This window comes from Peromyscus maniculatus, chromosome 12, assembly GCF_049852395.1.
Source record: "Peromyscus maniculatus bairdii isolate BWxNUB_F1_BW_parent chromosome 12, HU_Pman_BW_mat_3.1, whole genome shotgun sequence".
Lineage (NCBI taxonomy): Eukaryota > Metazoa > Chordata > Mammalia > Rodentia > Cricetidae > Peromyscus > Peromyscus maniculatus.
In genome coordinates, this window is record NC_134863.1 from 54,425,778 (window position 1) to 54,442,085 (window position 16,308).

Genomic DNA, 16,308 nt, shown 5'->3' on the forward strand with positions numbered 1-16,308 from the left:
GGTAAATCACTAGTCCTAGACCTGGAATGACTAATTTCCTTTAACTCAATAGATTTGACTGCTTTCTATTATCTACTTGAAAGGTCAGTCACTGTTATCTTTACAAAGACTCAACAAGGAATTGAACATGCTATAGGGAATACACAAAAATGAGGCAGTGGTTTTGCCAAGGGATACTTCTAAGCAGCTCAAACAGAAACGTCCTGTGGAAGCCTGCTTCAATGTGTAGTACTCACTACTCTTATATTTGAGTGAGACCCCAGGTCCCCAGAACACACCAAGAATATTTTCTAAAGCTACTTAGTCTTTTAAATGACCATGGCTCTCTTTTGTTTTCATTGAACAAGGTCATGTGTTTCATCCGAGTTTCAGAGTCCATTCACATCCTCCCATAATTGAAGCAGGCAAATGGTTTTTTACCTAATAATAAAAATGCCTGAAAATCTGCATAGCACTGTAAGTCTATGTAATACTAAGTCTGTTAGGGCTTTGTAATATTTCCTGGATGCTTGGAAACAAATGATCATATTCATCATATTCAAGGCATTTATCTCATGATAGAAGCATTTTCAAGACTTGCATCTGCAGGCCACAGAAACACTACTTTGAAGAGACCTTTATATTAGTATTTGTGCAACATTTAGACCCATACAAAACAAAGAAAAATTACCTTTCAGCTATATTTTTGTATTCTGTCATAATTAGTGAATTATTGCAAACATTTTCTAAAACTTCCAAACATATCCTAAAATGAATAATACAAGGTATCAGAGAACACTGGAGATAAAACTAAGTCCCCAAAGCAAATTTTTCTTCTAGATTACAAATAAACAGAGGAATAAAAAAAAAAAAAGAGGGAAAGTGCCGACTAACATGTATGCAAATTTTAATCAACAGAAACACAGAGGCCCCAGCAGCACTGAGAAGCCACTGACCTTTTGGAATTTAATTTCGCTCCTTTCTGTTTGTTGTGCTGGATTGTGACCACAGCTCCCTATGAAGATCACCACACTCGGAATGAAAGAGAAATCTACTTGCTTAAAGCTCATTTGAAGCAGCAGTGTCTGTAAAAGCACAATGGCAGTGTGTGGCACATTAGTAATGGGTAGGGCAAGGTACACAAGAAATGTCAATGGCAGTCATGTGTAACAGAGAGCAGGGAAGAGAGCATATTAATTCCAGGAAATCTGGCCCTGCTCCAGGGGTTTTTACAATCCCCAGACTATTTTTAAGAAGTTCTCAAAATTGAATCACACATTGAAAATGAAAAAAAAAAAAAAAAAAAAACAAGTAACTGCATCCAACTCAGGTATGAAACTGAAGATAAGAAAATGTAGGCAGCCTTTGGCTGCGTGCTTCGAGCAGATAAAAATGGAAAATGGCCAAAACCTTTGACTGTGGGAAAGTCTCCCCATTTGCATTTTGTTTCATTTGATTCTTCAGGCAGTATATTAACACACGGGGGATTACTATTATAATTTCCATTAGTATCGAAAGTGCCAGATTCCAGTTGAACGCATAATGTATTATTGAAGACTTGATTTCTAATTTTTAATGGTTGAAAAAGCAAGTGATTATATCCTTCTTCGAAATATTTTCTAAATGATCTTCCATTAAATTAGTTATATAGAAAAGAAGTGATGTAGTAATAAGAATGAAAATTACACTGTTTTTATCTACATGCAATGACAAGTTGGGTAAAATGAAACAATAAAATTAGCTCAATTACTTAACAAACAGATTTTTAACTTACCAATATTGAACTGAATGTAGTGCTGGCATGAGTTTGGATAAATTTAGTAAGTTTCACACAAATGGAGATTTGATACTTCAAGTTCTGAAACTTTCATTTCAACTGTCATCTGAAAAATTGAAAAATGCATTGCACTCTTATACTCTTCCTTATTATTTTATTTGAAGAAATGGAGTAAACTGATGTATTTTTTAAGAGTGAAGTGTTTTGTAGACATTAGATGTTTCTATGTAGCAAGTATATTTGTAACTATGTCCCTGAACAGACCAGATAATTAACCAGAGCTTTCAAAAGTGGCCAAGGTTACATGATCAGAAATGTAAGCATACATTCCACTTCTCTATCTTTCCAGACAACCCAGAACCCAATATTTTTCATTAGTATTTATTCTTTTCATACACAGTCACATTTTTCATACTTCCATATATTGAATAGTAGCTTTCATGTTTGCTAATTTCAGCTGCCAGTTCCTGGGTCTCGTTCATTTTTCTCCCTTCCGTCCATGATGTGTTCTTATTTTCCTCTGTGTTTTTCTTAGTTTGTCTGCTTGTTGTTGTGGTTGTGGTTGCTGTATCCCAGAGTGGCCAGAACTTGTTATATAATTGAGGATGATTCTGCCTCCACCTCCAGCATATGGTACTATGTCTGGCTTGCTCTGTATTTCTCTTTTCTATATTTTTGCTTTTTTATTTTTTTGACATGTGTGCCTGTATGCATGTATGCGTTTATGATGTGTGTGTGTGTGTGTGTGTGTGTGTGTGTGTGTGTGTGTCCTTCAAAGGCAGAAAGAGGATATTAGAGCCTCTAGAACTGGAATTGTAGATAATTATGATCCACATAACCTGGATGTAGGGACTCAAATTCATGTCCTCTGGAAAAGCAACAAGTATACTTAATCATGAAACCATCTTTCCAGCCTTGCTCTGTATTTCTTGTAAGTCCTCATGTGTCTTTACTTTCATGGAACAAAACACTGTTTTTGAAAGAAAGCACCATATATTTGAATACTTGGTTATTCATCCTCAATTTTGTGTTGGTATTTTTAAAGACATTTTTTTTGTGGATGCTTCTGCTCAGTAGCCTTATTTTCTAATTATGTCTGGTTTTTAATTTATTTCAGGCAGTTGAGAATGCCAAACACTTGAGGGGCTCTGTGTACAGCTACTCATTTCTTACTTTTTATAATAATGCCAGTGTATACTTTCCTCCAAGGCTTTCAAGGTATTTCCCAACTCTTTCCTAAATAATTAAGTTCCTTCTCCTGTTTTTAAATGTTTCCATGACAATACCCTGCATACTGATATTTCAAATAAAAATACTTAAAAGAAAATTCATTTTTCTTAATTGTATTGCTTGTCTCAAAAGAAAGTGTTCCTAAAAGACATTTTTGAGGAGCATGAATAATTGGAAGTACCATTTCTGTTAACAAGAATTCATTACAGAGCAGTTACTCCTTGGAACTAAACTAGTTGGCTTAAAGCAGGAAAAGGATCCAGAGTCATATTCAAGATTTTATGAAATGTCCAATAAGGTCCGTTTTTGCAGAGTTTCTCTCAGCTTAGAAGTTTACATTTACTTAATGGACTTCTTTCATCCCTAAGTTGTACTTTCTCTAACAACTGCAGTTGTTAGAAAGAGTCTTTTTGCCATAAAAAGAAAATAATGGATCACATTATTACTGAGGCTAACATAACTTTATTTAGACACGTGGTATTTTTATGGTTAGCTTCATCTCTGTGACTTTTGTCCTGAAAACTTTCTGTAATATTATTTAACAGACCCTTCAAAGCTGCTCTCTGCATTCTGCACTTAGCTCTGATTCTACATATGTGCTGAGTCATTTTTCTAGCTCCTCTGCCCTGTCATATTTATTGTCACAGGCCTTATTTCCACAAGTTCTTCCTCTTCCCTATTCCCATTCCCCTATCTCTCCCTTTCTTTGCTGACCAGTCCTTGAGATATAGAAGCCATTTCCCTACCGTAGCTCCCAGTGGCAGCCACCCCCAATCCCTGCAATTGAGAGCAGAGTACCTACAGCAAAATCATCAGTACTGAGTAACTATCTTGATTGTGCACACAGATTCTTCTTTTCAATGGGTATAATATATTTTTGTGAAACACAATGAAAAAGTGAATGTATAGTTTTGAGTCTGAGAAAAAAGTCACATTTACCACTAAGGTTCTTACAAAAACAGGTAACACATACACACACACACACACACACACACACACACACACACACACAAACACACACAATTGGAGAGTCAATGTTTGCTGTGGATATCATTCTGTATAAATAAAACACTGATTGGCCAGTGGCCAGGCAGGAAGTAGGCAGGATAAGGAGAAGAGAATTCTGGGAAGTGGAAGGCTGAGTGAAGGAGACACTGCCAGCCGCCACCATGACAAGCAGTATATGAAGATGCCGGTAAGCCACAAGCCACATGGCAAGGTATAGATTTATAGAAATGGATTAATTTAAGATATAAGAACAGTTAGCAAGAAGCCTGCCACGGCCATACAGTTTGTAAATAATATAAGCGTCTGTGTGTTTATTTTATAATTGGGCTATCGGACTGCCAGGGCTCAGCAGGACCCAGAGAGAAGCTCTCCAGCTACAAATTTTAGAGACAGAAATACATGGGAAATGTTACTAAGAGGTGACTTTAACCATATTCTGACTAAATGTAGTGGGAATACATTCCATTTTCAACTGAATCATTTATATGTTAATAAGGTATCAAGAACAGTGATGTGGCTACCAATGGAATTAATCACATGTTTTCTATTTAATCCAAAGACTCTATGAGATATGCAAATTTTCAAATGTAATATTAATTGAAGCAAAAATAATATGACCTTAGAAGGTGGTCAACCAGAAATTAATGTTTATATAGACCCGAACTCCTTAATTTGAAAATAACATAGCAATGAGGGAAGAAGCAAAGACTTAACTCTACCATATATTTATAGATTAAAATATGAGCTTCTCCAAAAAAATATGCCATAAAATACCATATTTCAAAAAACTTGAACTTATAACAGGGAAGAGTGAATATATGCTATCTTCCCACTAATGAGACATACATATGTGAAAATTGGGCTAATTTTAATTGTATATTCAATGTAAGTAACATGAATAAAATATGGCTTTTTAAGGGGAAAGATCCATACCCACCCATTAGATTAATGATCTGAAAAATAGAAAGGTTTATAGATATACTTTTTTAGAAATACATTCTAGTACTCTTAAACTTTGGATAGCTATAGAAGGGGTATGTATATAATACCTGTTTGCAAATATGTATGAATCAATCAGTAGACTTGATGATTAGATAGATAGATAGATAGATAGATAGATAGATAGATAGATAGATATAGATAGATAATAAATATATAAATTAAAAATCAATAATATATGTTGGTATGTGATAGAAACATAGATGATAGATAGATAGGTAACAAAGAGGTAAACCAAAGTAACAAAGATAGATAGATAATAGATATATGGATGTCTTAGTTAAAATTTATATTGCTGTGATGAAACATCATGACCAAAAACAACTTGGGGAGGAAAGTGTTTATTGTATTTATACTTTCACATCACTGTCACTGAACAAAGTCAGGACAGGAACTCAAGGAGGGAAGGAACCTGGAGGCAGGTGCTGATGCAGAGGCCATGGAGGAGTGCTGCTTACTGGCTTACTTAGTCTGCTTTCTTACATCCACAGGGAGCTAGGGGCTCTCCCATGAATCACTGCTTAAGAGAATGCCCAACAGCTTTGCCTACAGCCAGGATCTTATGGAGGCAATTTCTCGACTGAGATTCCCTTCTCTCAGATGATTTTTAGCTTGTATCAAGCTGACTTAAAAATTAGCCAGGACAGTGAGTAACAGACATTTAAATAGATATGATTTGATAGATGCAATAGATAATAAAATGAACATGTATTACATATGCATGCATACATACGTACATATACCTTAAACTTTCACAGATAATTTCTATTACATACAATATGACATCTGAAGGCTCAATAGAATAGTAAAAGCTATGTATCAAGTCCCTATTTAAATTATTTTGTTTGTGCCACAAATTCTTGATTTTAGAGTGTTTTCTTTATTTTCACAAGTTCAAAAACAGCCATAGTGATTCCTGAATCTATAATCCTCCTGTAAATATACTAAACTAATAAGGACTGTTTTTTATGAAAGTTCATGGCCACAGTAATATGACTTGTTTTTGCTTATTTGTTTGTTTGTAGATTTTGTTATTTTTTGTTTTGTCTTGTTTTTTTTTTCATCTTTTTCTTTTTTCATTCTTCTTTATTAAGAAATTTTCTACTCACTCCATATACTATGCACAAATACCCCTCCTCCCTTCTCCCAGCCCTCAACCCTCTTTCCCAAGTCACCCCACAACCCTACATTCCCCCAAATCGAGGTCTAAGACAAGATCTCAATACATTGTCTTGAATGGCCTGGAACTTGCTCTATAGTTCAGGCTGGCCTCAAACTAAGATCCATCTACCTGTTTCCTGAAGGCTGGAATGAAATGTATGAGCCACAAGAAGATGGTAATGAGCACTGAGATGTCTTTTTCCGGCCTGAGTTTTCAAAATAGTTTACCATATCTGCCATAATAAGCACTTTGAAGTAAGGACTAAATCTCTGAAGTTTGTTATAAACCCACCAATCAAGGTTGGTTTTGAACTTATGACAGGTGATTTACAACCACTTATTCACATATGTAAATGGAAATTCTTCAAGGATCTAGTCCAAACAAAAGACTGTTAAAACAACAAAATTTAACCATAACTTATTTAATATTAAATCTAGAAAGCCATAGTCACAAATTTCAAATTTCATGTCCAACATGAAGCAAATAAGATGAGAAGCAGGAGCACTGGGGGCTTGAAGAAAAGGAAGACACACAGTGTTCAGGGAAGGGGAGCAAACTGCATAATAATACATTTTTAGAGTCTAAATTGAACTATATCTTTGTGACAGTTATTTAGGAAATTCCAAGTTTTTCATGGTCTCTTTAAGTATGGAGTCTGGCAATAAAAAAAAAAATAATCTGGCATTTATCTTGTGGAATTCAAGCAACCACAGAAGCCCAAATAAATCTAATTTCCATAGTTCCCGTGACTTTAATACCCATTTGCTGCATGGAAACTCTGTGTTTGCTATTAAATTAAGACTACGAATATCATGTAATGTGTAAACGACAAATATGTAATAACTCTGGAATGATGATATAAACTTCAGTAGCTACAAATACAACCAAGGCTATGTTCCCACTGTATTGAGGAACCCATCATTTCAGAGGCTCAGAGTCAGATGTGGCTAACATGGTAATTTACACACACCCCTTCTCAGAGCTAGCATTTACACACTTTAAAGCAGATAAAAAAAAATATAATAAATTTACTTTTGAAAGGACTGTAGTTTTTTAAAAGTAACTCTCACAGGGACATAGTAGCATGCACCTTTTTTCCTAGAACTCAGGAGGCAAAAGTAAGTGGATCTCTATGAGTTCAAGGCCAGCCTGGACTATGCATGAAATTTTAGGCCCACTAAGGCTACATATATAGTAAGACCCTGTCTCAAAAAAAATGGAACCAAAACAAAAATTAATTCTCATTAAAAACATTATATTTATAATAGCATCAAATATTTAAAGAAGTAGACAAAGATAAAGATTTGTTCCTGAAAATGGATATAAGGGAAACACTGAGCTGCTGTGCTATCAAGTAACATGCCCTGAGAAGAATCAACTATATGTGTATAGTTGTGTATGTGTATACATACATATACTAACAGCATTCCTGAAGGAGAAAGACAATATGGAAAGGATGAGGAGCTGCACTCCTAGTCACAAATGTTGGAACTTGCAGATGGGAAAGGTCATGTGTAGAAAGGTTGCATGTAGAAACAAATTTACTTGTTTATTTGTTTATTCATTTATTCAGAGATGAGATCTCACTATGATGCCCTGAAACTTACAATCTATTAGCTTCTGTGGTGGTTTGAAGAGGAATGGTCCCAATAGGCTTGTATCATTGAATGCTTAGTCATCAAGGAGTCAAACTGTTGGAGAAGGATTTGTAGGTATGGCCTTGTTGGAGAAGATGTATCACCTGGGGTGGCCTTTATGGTTTCAAAAACCCCTCATGAGGCCCAGTGCCTCGCTCTCTGCCTGCTGCCTACAGATAAGGATGTAACGCCCTCAACTATCACTTCGGCACCAAGCTTGTCTGTTTCTGGTCATGATGATTCTGGACTAGCCCTCTAAAACTGTAAGCAAGCTCCCAATTAAACACTTTCTTTTATAAGAGTTGCATTGGTCATGATGCCTCTTCATGGAAAGAACAGTAACTAAGACAGTTTCAGATGAGTTTTCTCCTTTCTTGCTTCCTTGGCTCCCCAGACTCTGAAAATACAGACATGGGCCACCAAACGAAGCTTTAATTAAAAAAAATCATGTTGGTCCAATCAGAGTTGTAGTTTTCCAGCTAGGTGTAACTACTGATAACCTTTCTCTCTTGGAGGATTACATCTTCTAACACTGTGAGTGAGGAGGCTTCCAGATCAGTACCATCTTGATTTCTCCAAACCCTGTGACTGAAGTGTGTGGTATCTTTAGCAACAGGATCTTCCATTCATGTTCTGGCAGGCAACCAAGAACAGTGACAACAGCCTATATTTGAGGGTCTCTTGGATCCCCTGAACAACAATTCAAAGGGGAGTATCCCTTGCTTGCCACTGAAGCTTTTGTTGGTCTTTCACATTGAGATAGCCTCAATAATTCAACAGTGATAATCATTTCTCTGGGGTAACCAATAGCTTTCTAACTGGAACTAAAGCCCACTCGATTAGAGCTAATTCATACATAGTACTGAAAGCCCAGCCAAGAACCCTCGGCCGGAGCTGTCACAGGCCCTTGAAGACCACTTACTTGTAGCTGGAGAGTTTTCTCTCCGGGTCCCTCCAAGGCCTGGCAGTCTGACAGCCCACTTATAAAATAAACACACAGATGCTTATATTATTTAAACTGTTTGGCCTAATGGCTCAGGCATCTTGTTAACTGTTCTTATATCTTAAATTAACCCATTTCTATAATTCTGTACCTTGCCACGTGGATCATGCCTTACCAGCATCATCACATGCTGCTTGTCATGGCAGTGGCTGGCAGTGTCTTCTTCTGCCTTCCTGTTCTCTCAATTTTCCTCTCTGTTAGTCCCACCTATACTTCCTGCCTGGCCACTGGCCAATCAGCGTTTTATTTATTGACCAATCAGAGCAACACATTTGACATACAGACCATCCCACAGCACTTAACTACTACCACATTACTAAAGTCATACACTTCTAACTACTCTCTAAATACTTATTCTTATACCCATAGATAAATGCAGATCACCTCTCATCAATTACTTTTTGCAGAAAAGAAAGGCTATTAGAGAGACTTACAACTGCTAAAAGACACCATGAAGTTCTCAGCCTCAAACAGGACATCTATAACACAATTCCAATACCTAAGATTTGAGGAACATCACATAAGAGGTAATGAAAAGATTGTAGGGTGGAGAGATGGCTCAGGGGTTAAGAGCCCTGACTGCTCCTCCAGAGGACCTGGGTTCAATTCCCAGCACCCACACGGCACCTAACAACTGTCTATAACTCCAAGATCGGATACCCCCACACAGAGATAAATACAAGCAAAACACCAATGCACAAAAAATAAACAAACAAATAAATAATTTTTAAAAAAGAAAAGATTGTAAGAGCCATAGAACCAAGATGATTGATACAACATAATATCTTCTGATAGGGCAGGATGCTTCTCCTATGAATTCTCAACAATATGGATGCCTACAAAGACCTGAACTATAGGTAGTGAGTAGCTGCTGAGAGAGGGAAAAGTTTCTTTTTTTTTCAACATAATAATTTAATTGATTGGGAATTTCACATCATGAGCACTTCCCAGTTCTCCCAAGTCTGCTCCCCTCTGTAGCACAAATCCTAAAAGTTCTTATTAATAAAATCAAACCTGGAGCTGTGTATTGGGGTGAATGCGGGAAGATCAGAGAAGCAGAACAAGCTACAGCCACCTCACCTCACCAGTTCCTCAGCTGATCCTGTTTCCTCAGACTGTAAGCCTCTGAGTCCCCATCCAGAATGAATCTCAGCTGAACTGTTGCTAGAAGCCTAAAAGCTTAACCAGCTAAATGCTTCTAGTTTCTGGTCTTCATGCCTTATATACCTTTCTGCTATCTACCATCACTCCTTGGGATTAAAGGCTCACTTACTGGGATTAAAGATGTGAGTCACTATGCTTGGCTGTATCCTTGAACACAGAGAGATCCAGGTAGATCTCTGTCTCTGGAAAGCTAAGATTAAAGTCGTGTGCTACCACTGCCTAACCTTTATGTTTAATATTGTGGCTGTTCTGTCTCTGACCCCAGATAAGTTTATTAAAGTGCACAATAATTTCAGGGAACACAATACCACCACATCCTTCCCCTTGTGATGCCCCACAAGAAGAAGAAAAAAAAAGTCTAATTTGTGTTACCCATATACTCACTGGAGCCTGATCAACTCCCAGTGTCCAGCAACTTAAAGAAAACTGAGTCCTTTCCCACATGCCATCAATTATGGAGAGCTGCACTTCAGCATTCTTATCATAATTTTTAAGAGTTCCCTTCAATGCCTTTCTGTCTAGTCTGTTTCTTTGTGCGTGGGGGCAGAAGGCAGGGGTTGTCACAAAAGCCTCCTCTGTCTCTTTTTCGCAACTGTTAGTCTGCAGTCATTGATACCACTACTAAGATAGCTCAGCAGCTAAGTGACTTGACTGCTTTTCCAGAGGTCCTGAATTCAATCCCCAGCAACCACATGGTGGTTCACAATCATCTGTAACAGGATCAGATTCTTTCTTCCAGTGTGCATGAAGACAGGGAAACAGTTTTATTCAGTGATGAGACTCCAGTCCTAATTGGTCAGCCCTCAACATAGATAAATAAGGGGAACAGTAATCGGACTTAGTAGAAATAGATGGATGGATAGATATCCATGAGAAATAGATAGACAGACAGATATAAGATAGATAGATGATAGATAGATAGATAGATAGATAGATAGATAGATAGATAGATAGATAGATAGATAGATAAATAGATAGATAGAGATAGATAGTAGATAGAAAATAGTTTAATGCCAAAAGGAACCTGAAACATTGACTACTTAAACCAGTAAAGATGAAACCTATATTAGAGGAGACCAGTGAAAATACTTCAAATCTATCATCCAGAGTTATCAATATCAGAAGTGCAAGACCTTTAGCTTAGAAAAGGATCCAGGGACATAATGGCAGCATACATTGTGTCATTGGTGTCTGAGAGATGTTTAGCCTATCCTTTCCACATTAGTGGTCTTTAAGATAAATGTAGGTATTTGGGCTATAACGATTTAATCTCTAAATATAAACCTGTAGATGAATTTCTAAATGGCCTTATTAAATAAAAAACATGGATCCAAATATAGGGGTGAAAGCCTTAGAAAGATCAGGGAAATAGGGAAAGCCACCAGCCAACCTTACCTCACCAACTCTGCAGCTTCCAAATGTGAGTTATTTCCTGTCTACCCACCCCTATACGCCTTGCTGTTCTGCCATCTGATTTGTTCTCTCTGTTCAGCTACATCACTTCCTCTTCCTGCCCAGCTATCTCACTCCCTGTCTGTCTGTACAGACCTCTAGACCTCCATGGTTAACTAGTGTTAGAATTTAAGGTGTGTGCCACCACACCTGGCTCTGTTTCCATGTGGCCTTGAACTCACAAAGATCCTGCCTGCCAAGTGATAAGATTAAAGGCATGTGCTAACATTGCATGGCTTCTGTGTTGTGGCTGGCTTTTTTCCTCTGATCTCCAGGCAAGATTTATTTATTAAAGCACAAATAAAATGTCACCACAAAAACCTTTATAATATCTTACAAGAAGTTATTTGTAGTTCCCGCTACAGAGTAAAAGGCTCCATGCCTGAAAAATCATAATAGCTAGGATGTGAACAGTTGTATGACCCATGAAATATGTCAGTGTTTATTCCGTACAATTTCTAGTATTCCTCAGAAAGAATCAACAGTACTCCCTCCTGAATTCTGCTCAGTATTTTTCTTAGTAATGATCATTTCTATACTGTCTGAAACTTATCATCCTGAAATTTTTCTAGCACCAAAGAATTTAGTGTAGATGGTCAGTGTTGCATATGACCCAGGCTAACCTTGAATTTATCACAGCTGTGGTTGACCCAGAACTCTGGATACTCCTGCCTTCAACTCCCAAATACAAGGATTAGAGTCTTGAGTCATTGTGTCTGGTTATAATTTCTCATCAGACTACCAACTTTTGGAAAGTAAAGAGTACATGATTCTTAGAGGAAGATGAGATAATCTAACTGAAAATGAGAAAATACTAGGGAAGATCAAGTACCATACTAGGGTCCACAGTGTTAACTAGTAACATAGAGCCTAGGATTCAGTTTCTGAAGTGAAAGCCACTGCCTCCAAACAAAGTATTATATCTGAAGTTTGGGACCCATATCTCAGCTATAATAATGCAAAAGTGTACATATCTGTGAGACATTAGTCAGATGATCCGACTTTGTCACCCTGCTCATTTAAAGCTGTAAATTATTAGGTCAAAGCTATTTTAACTACAGGCTAAAGTGCAGTTATCTATTGCCTGCTAATATTTCCAACACACATGGAGATGATAAAACCAAGATTCATCCAAGCTTCAGGTTTCTTAAAACTTAGTGTCTATAGAATGTCCCACATATGTTCATTGAATCCACCACCAACTGCCTTTACAACAGTGAGAACTTTGATTGTAACATCCCCATCTTCCCTCATTCACATAGCCAGGGCAGAGGACACAGAATGTGGAAACATGGCTTTACGAGGCTGTTCCTGGGAAGTTCTGCATGTAGGAAGTTCAGTATTGAAACTAATCTCTATGGACATATATGTACCTATATATCAATGTACTTGAGTATGTTTTCCTTAGTTTTATTCACTTTTGAAGGTATAGTTCAAATCAAAAGTATTCCATGAAACCTTTTTCAGCTAATCCAACCACGACTATTTCTCCCTACACATAAACTATAGTGTACAGGTTAAGATGTGCACATTCGATCCCATTACCTATGGTTAGACACCCGCTTTATCGCTCACCCCTGATAAAGCAGGGAGGGGCTTGGTCCTGCCTCAACTGAATGTACAAGGCTTAGCTGTGCCCCCATGAGAGAATTTACCCTGTTGGGGGAGGGAATTAACAAAAAAAAAAAAAGGAAGCAGGCTGAGCAAGCCAGTAAGCAGCACCCCTCCAATGGTCTTTGCATCAGCTCTTGTCTCCAGGTTCCTACCCTGTTTGAGTTCCTATTCTGGCTTCCTTCACTGATGGACTACAATTAAACCTGTTCCTCCCCTCTCCCAGAAAAAAAAAAAAAAGATACGCACATTCAGCACTTAGCACACCTTGTCTTTAGTGGCAGTATGGTTTAGGTGGACCATTAGCCTACCACTTTTTTGGGCCCCTGATGTGTAGAGCAGCTAAATCCTCACACTGACTCTAAGGATGTTCAGTTCCCTTTTATCCAGCAAGTTTGAGAGGAAACATTTATCCCAGAGCCCAATGAAAGTAACATGGAATTTTCAAAGGCACTGGACCAGCAAAAGAGACCAGAATCTTCCAATGCACCCAGTAAAGCTAAGAAATAAAAACTAAAACATTAATTACCAACTCACAAAGCAGCCATATTTCCATGGACATTTTAAGCCGTAACAAATTTGGTCTGAGCACAGAGTGACTTGTTAGTTTAATTTCTGGCGCATGGTCCTTGGCACGTGTCTTTACCAACCTTCGTCTGTTCCAGCTGACTTAATTCTAACTTGGAGACTATTGAAAGGGGAGCTTTTGTGCTGTCCATATCTTCAGGTACTGGGCCAACTGGAGGCTTCCTCCGATTTCACACTGGTTAGGCCTTTACCCGGACAGCTACATGGCAAGTTCTGTTCTTAGCCATCAGAGAAATAGAACTGAAATTTGCACAGAGATTCTATCTCATTCCAGTGAGAGTGACCATCATCAAGAAAACGAACAATAAATGTTGGTTGGTTGGCTATACGTGGGGTAGGTAGAATGTATATACACTTTTTGCACTGGAGATAAAAATGTAAACATGTGATCACTGTGGAAATCAATATGGAGGTTCCTCAAAAAAATTAAATAAAGCTTTCATATGATCCAGCTAGACTATGCCTCAGTATACACAGAAAGAAAACTTGGTCCTCTTATTAGAGAAATTCCTACACAACTGTTTGTTGTGGTACTCTTCACAATAACTGACTGTGGCCTAATGAGCATCCACAAGCAGATACAATGGAGTTTTACTCAGTCATAAAGGATAATACTGTGTCACTTGCAAGAAAATAAATGACACTAGAGATAACTATGAACATGATATAATCCAGGCTGAGACAATTATCACATGTTTTCTCTTATGTGGAATTTCGATTGTAAAAGACGCAAAAGTAGACCAGGACTTTGGGGAAAGATAAAGGGAAGAGAGGAAGGAGTAAAGGGGGAATAAGAAGGTAACAGGGACGGTAACTGTAAGCCAAGTACCTGTACGCACATGTATGAGCATTTCATAACAAAATCCATTATTTTCTACAATTATGATATGTTAATTTTTAAAACTTAAAAAGTTCTGACTTTCTACATCTTTAGAAAAACTCTTACTTTTTAGTAAATTGTATACCCTTGGCTGCTTTTTACCAACCTTCCTTTCAACATTCAAACTTACTCACCTACCACACTCTGATACAAGCCACATATGCAAAATTCTGGAAGCTCCCTCAGGGCAATCACAGCACTTGAAGCAGATGTTGAGAGCCCCACATTGAGTTCCATGACCTTGCCTCAGCCAATGAACATCACTGTAAGGATCTTCCTTCTCCTGGACTTCCTGCTCAGCAAGTCACGGATGCAGATTCCTACCTCGACTGCTGCATAAGCCATTGGCCTGCATCTGGCAGCTCAGTTCCTCCCCCAGAAAGGCCACCCTTAATTTTCTCTCAATCTGTGGAACACAGAATGGCATCATCCAGCCCTTCTCAGAAAAGCTGACAATTTCTTCAGCTGTCTCAAGTTTTCCAAATGACATCCTTCAAAAGCTTTGCAAAACTCCACATACTATAATTAGGTACTGTCAAAATGCACTCTTGTGTACATTGGTGATGTCCAGACAAGTACACAGAATAAAGGTCAATGGACTTAGAAGGAGAGAACCTCAGTTGATAAAGGCTATGAGGCAAGTCATGTATCTGAAAGTTAGCCAACTACAAAAAATTGTCACAAGAGGAACTTTTAATAAGTGAAAAAGTAGACATGCAGTGAGAAAATCTTGTTCTCCTTCACTTTCTATTGTGTTTTTTTAGCCATGATCATATCAAGTTAGTCATTTAAGGCAATAACATTTTTTCACAAAATTCCTCTTCTGTTCTCCTGAATTAAAGCTTCTGTGGTTCGCTTCCTCATGGAGAAGACCAAGAAGTATCTTTGAAAACAATTCACTATAGACTAAGGATGGTCTTAGTGGGGCGGGGGCACAGAGGAGATGACCCAGGGTTCAGATTACACTGGTCCTGGAGAGCATGGAGTCACAGCACGGAATTCCAGAGAACACTTCTGTGTATGTGGCAGGTGTCACAAAAGGACAGGGGCAACCTTGAGAAGGTTTCTTTTTTTTTTTTTCATTTTTTAAATTTATTTATTAAATTTAATTTTACATATCAGCCACGGATTCCCTTGTTCTTGCCCCTCCCACCCCCATCCCCCACCTTCCCCCCAGCCCACCCCCCATTCCCATCTCCTCCAGGGCAAAGACTCCCCAGAGGATTGAGTTCAACCTGGTAGATTCAGTCCAGGAAGGTTCAGTCCCCTCTTCCCAGGCTGAGCCAAGTGTCCCTGTATAAGACTCAGGTTCCAAACTGCCAGTTCATGCACTGAGGACAGGACCCGGTCCCACTGTCTGGATGCCTCCACAGGGACAAATATACAAACGAAAGGAAACACATGAACTATGAACCAATAGCTGAGGAGCCTCCAACTGGATCAGGCCCTCCGGATAAATAAGAGAAGGTTTCTTAAATCCTACTGATGGCAAAGGTTGTAGCAGGCTGTCACAGGATCAAAAGAAGCCTGCAGACAAGGACCATGAATTTTGGAAGCTTGGCTAACATGAATAGATAATTGCATATCAAGTTCTATTCCAGCCAACCCGTACATAAGTCCAAGAACTGTGTGGGGGCATACTCTGTGGAGGGGTATGGACTTCCCCCAAAATAATAAGAATAAATTTCCATGATACAGTCTTTTATAAAAGTTACCTAGATTTTATTGTGTGTTGAACTTATGGGATGGATTTTTTTTTATTTTTAATTTAGTCCTTGTGTTAGTTAAATTTCTGTTGCTGTGATTTAAACACTCTGA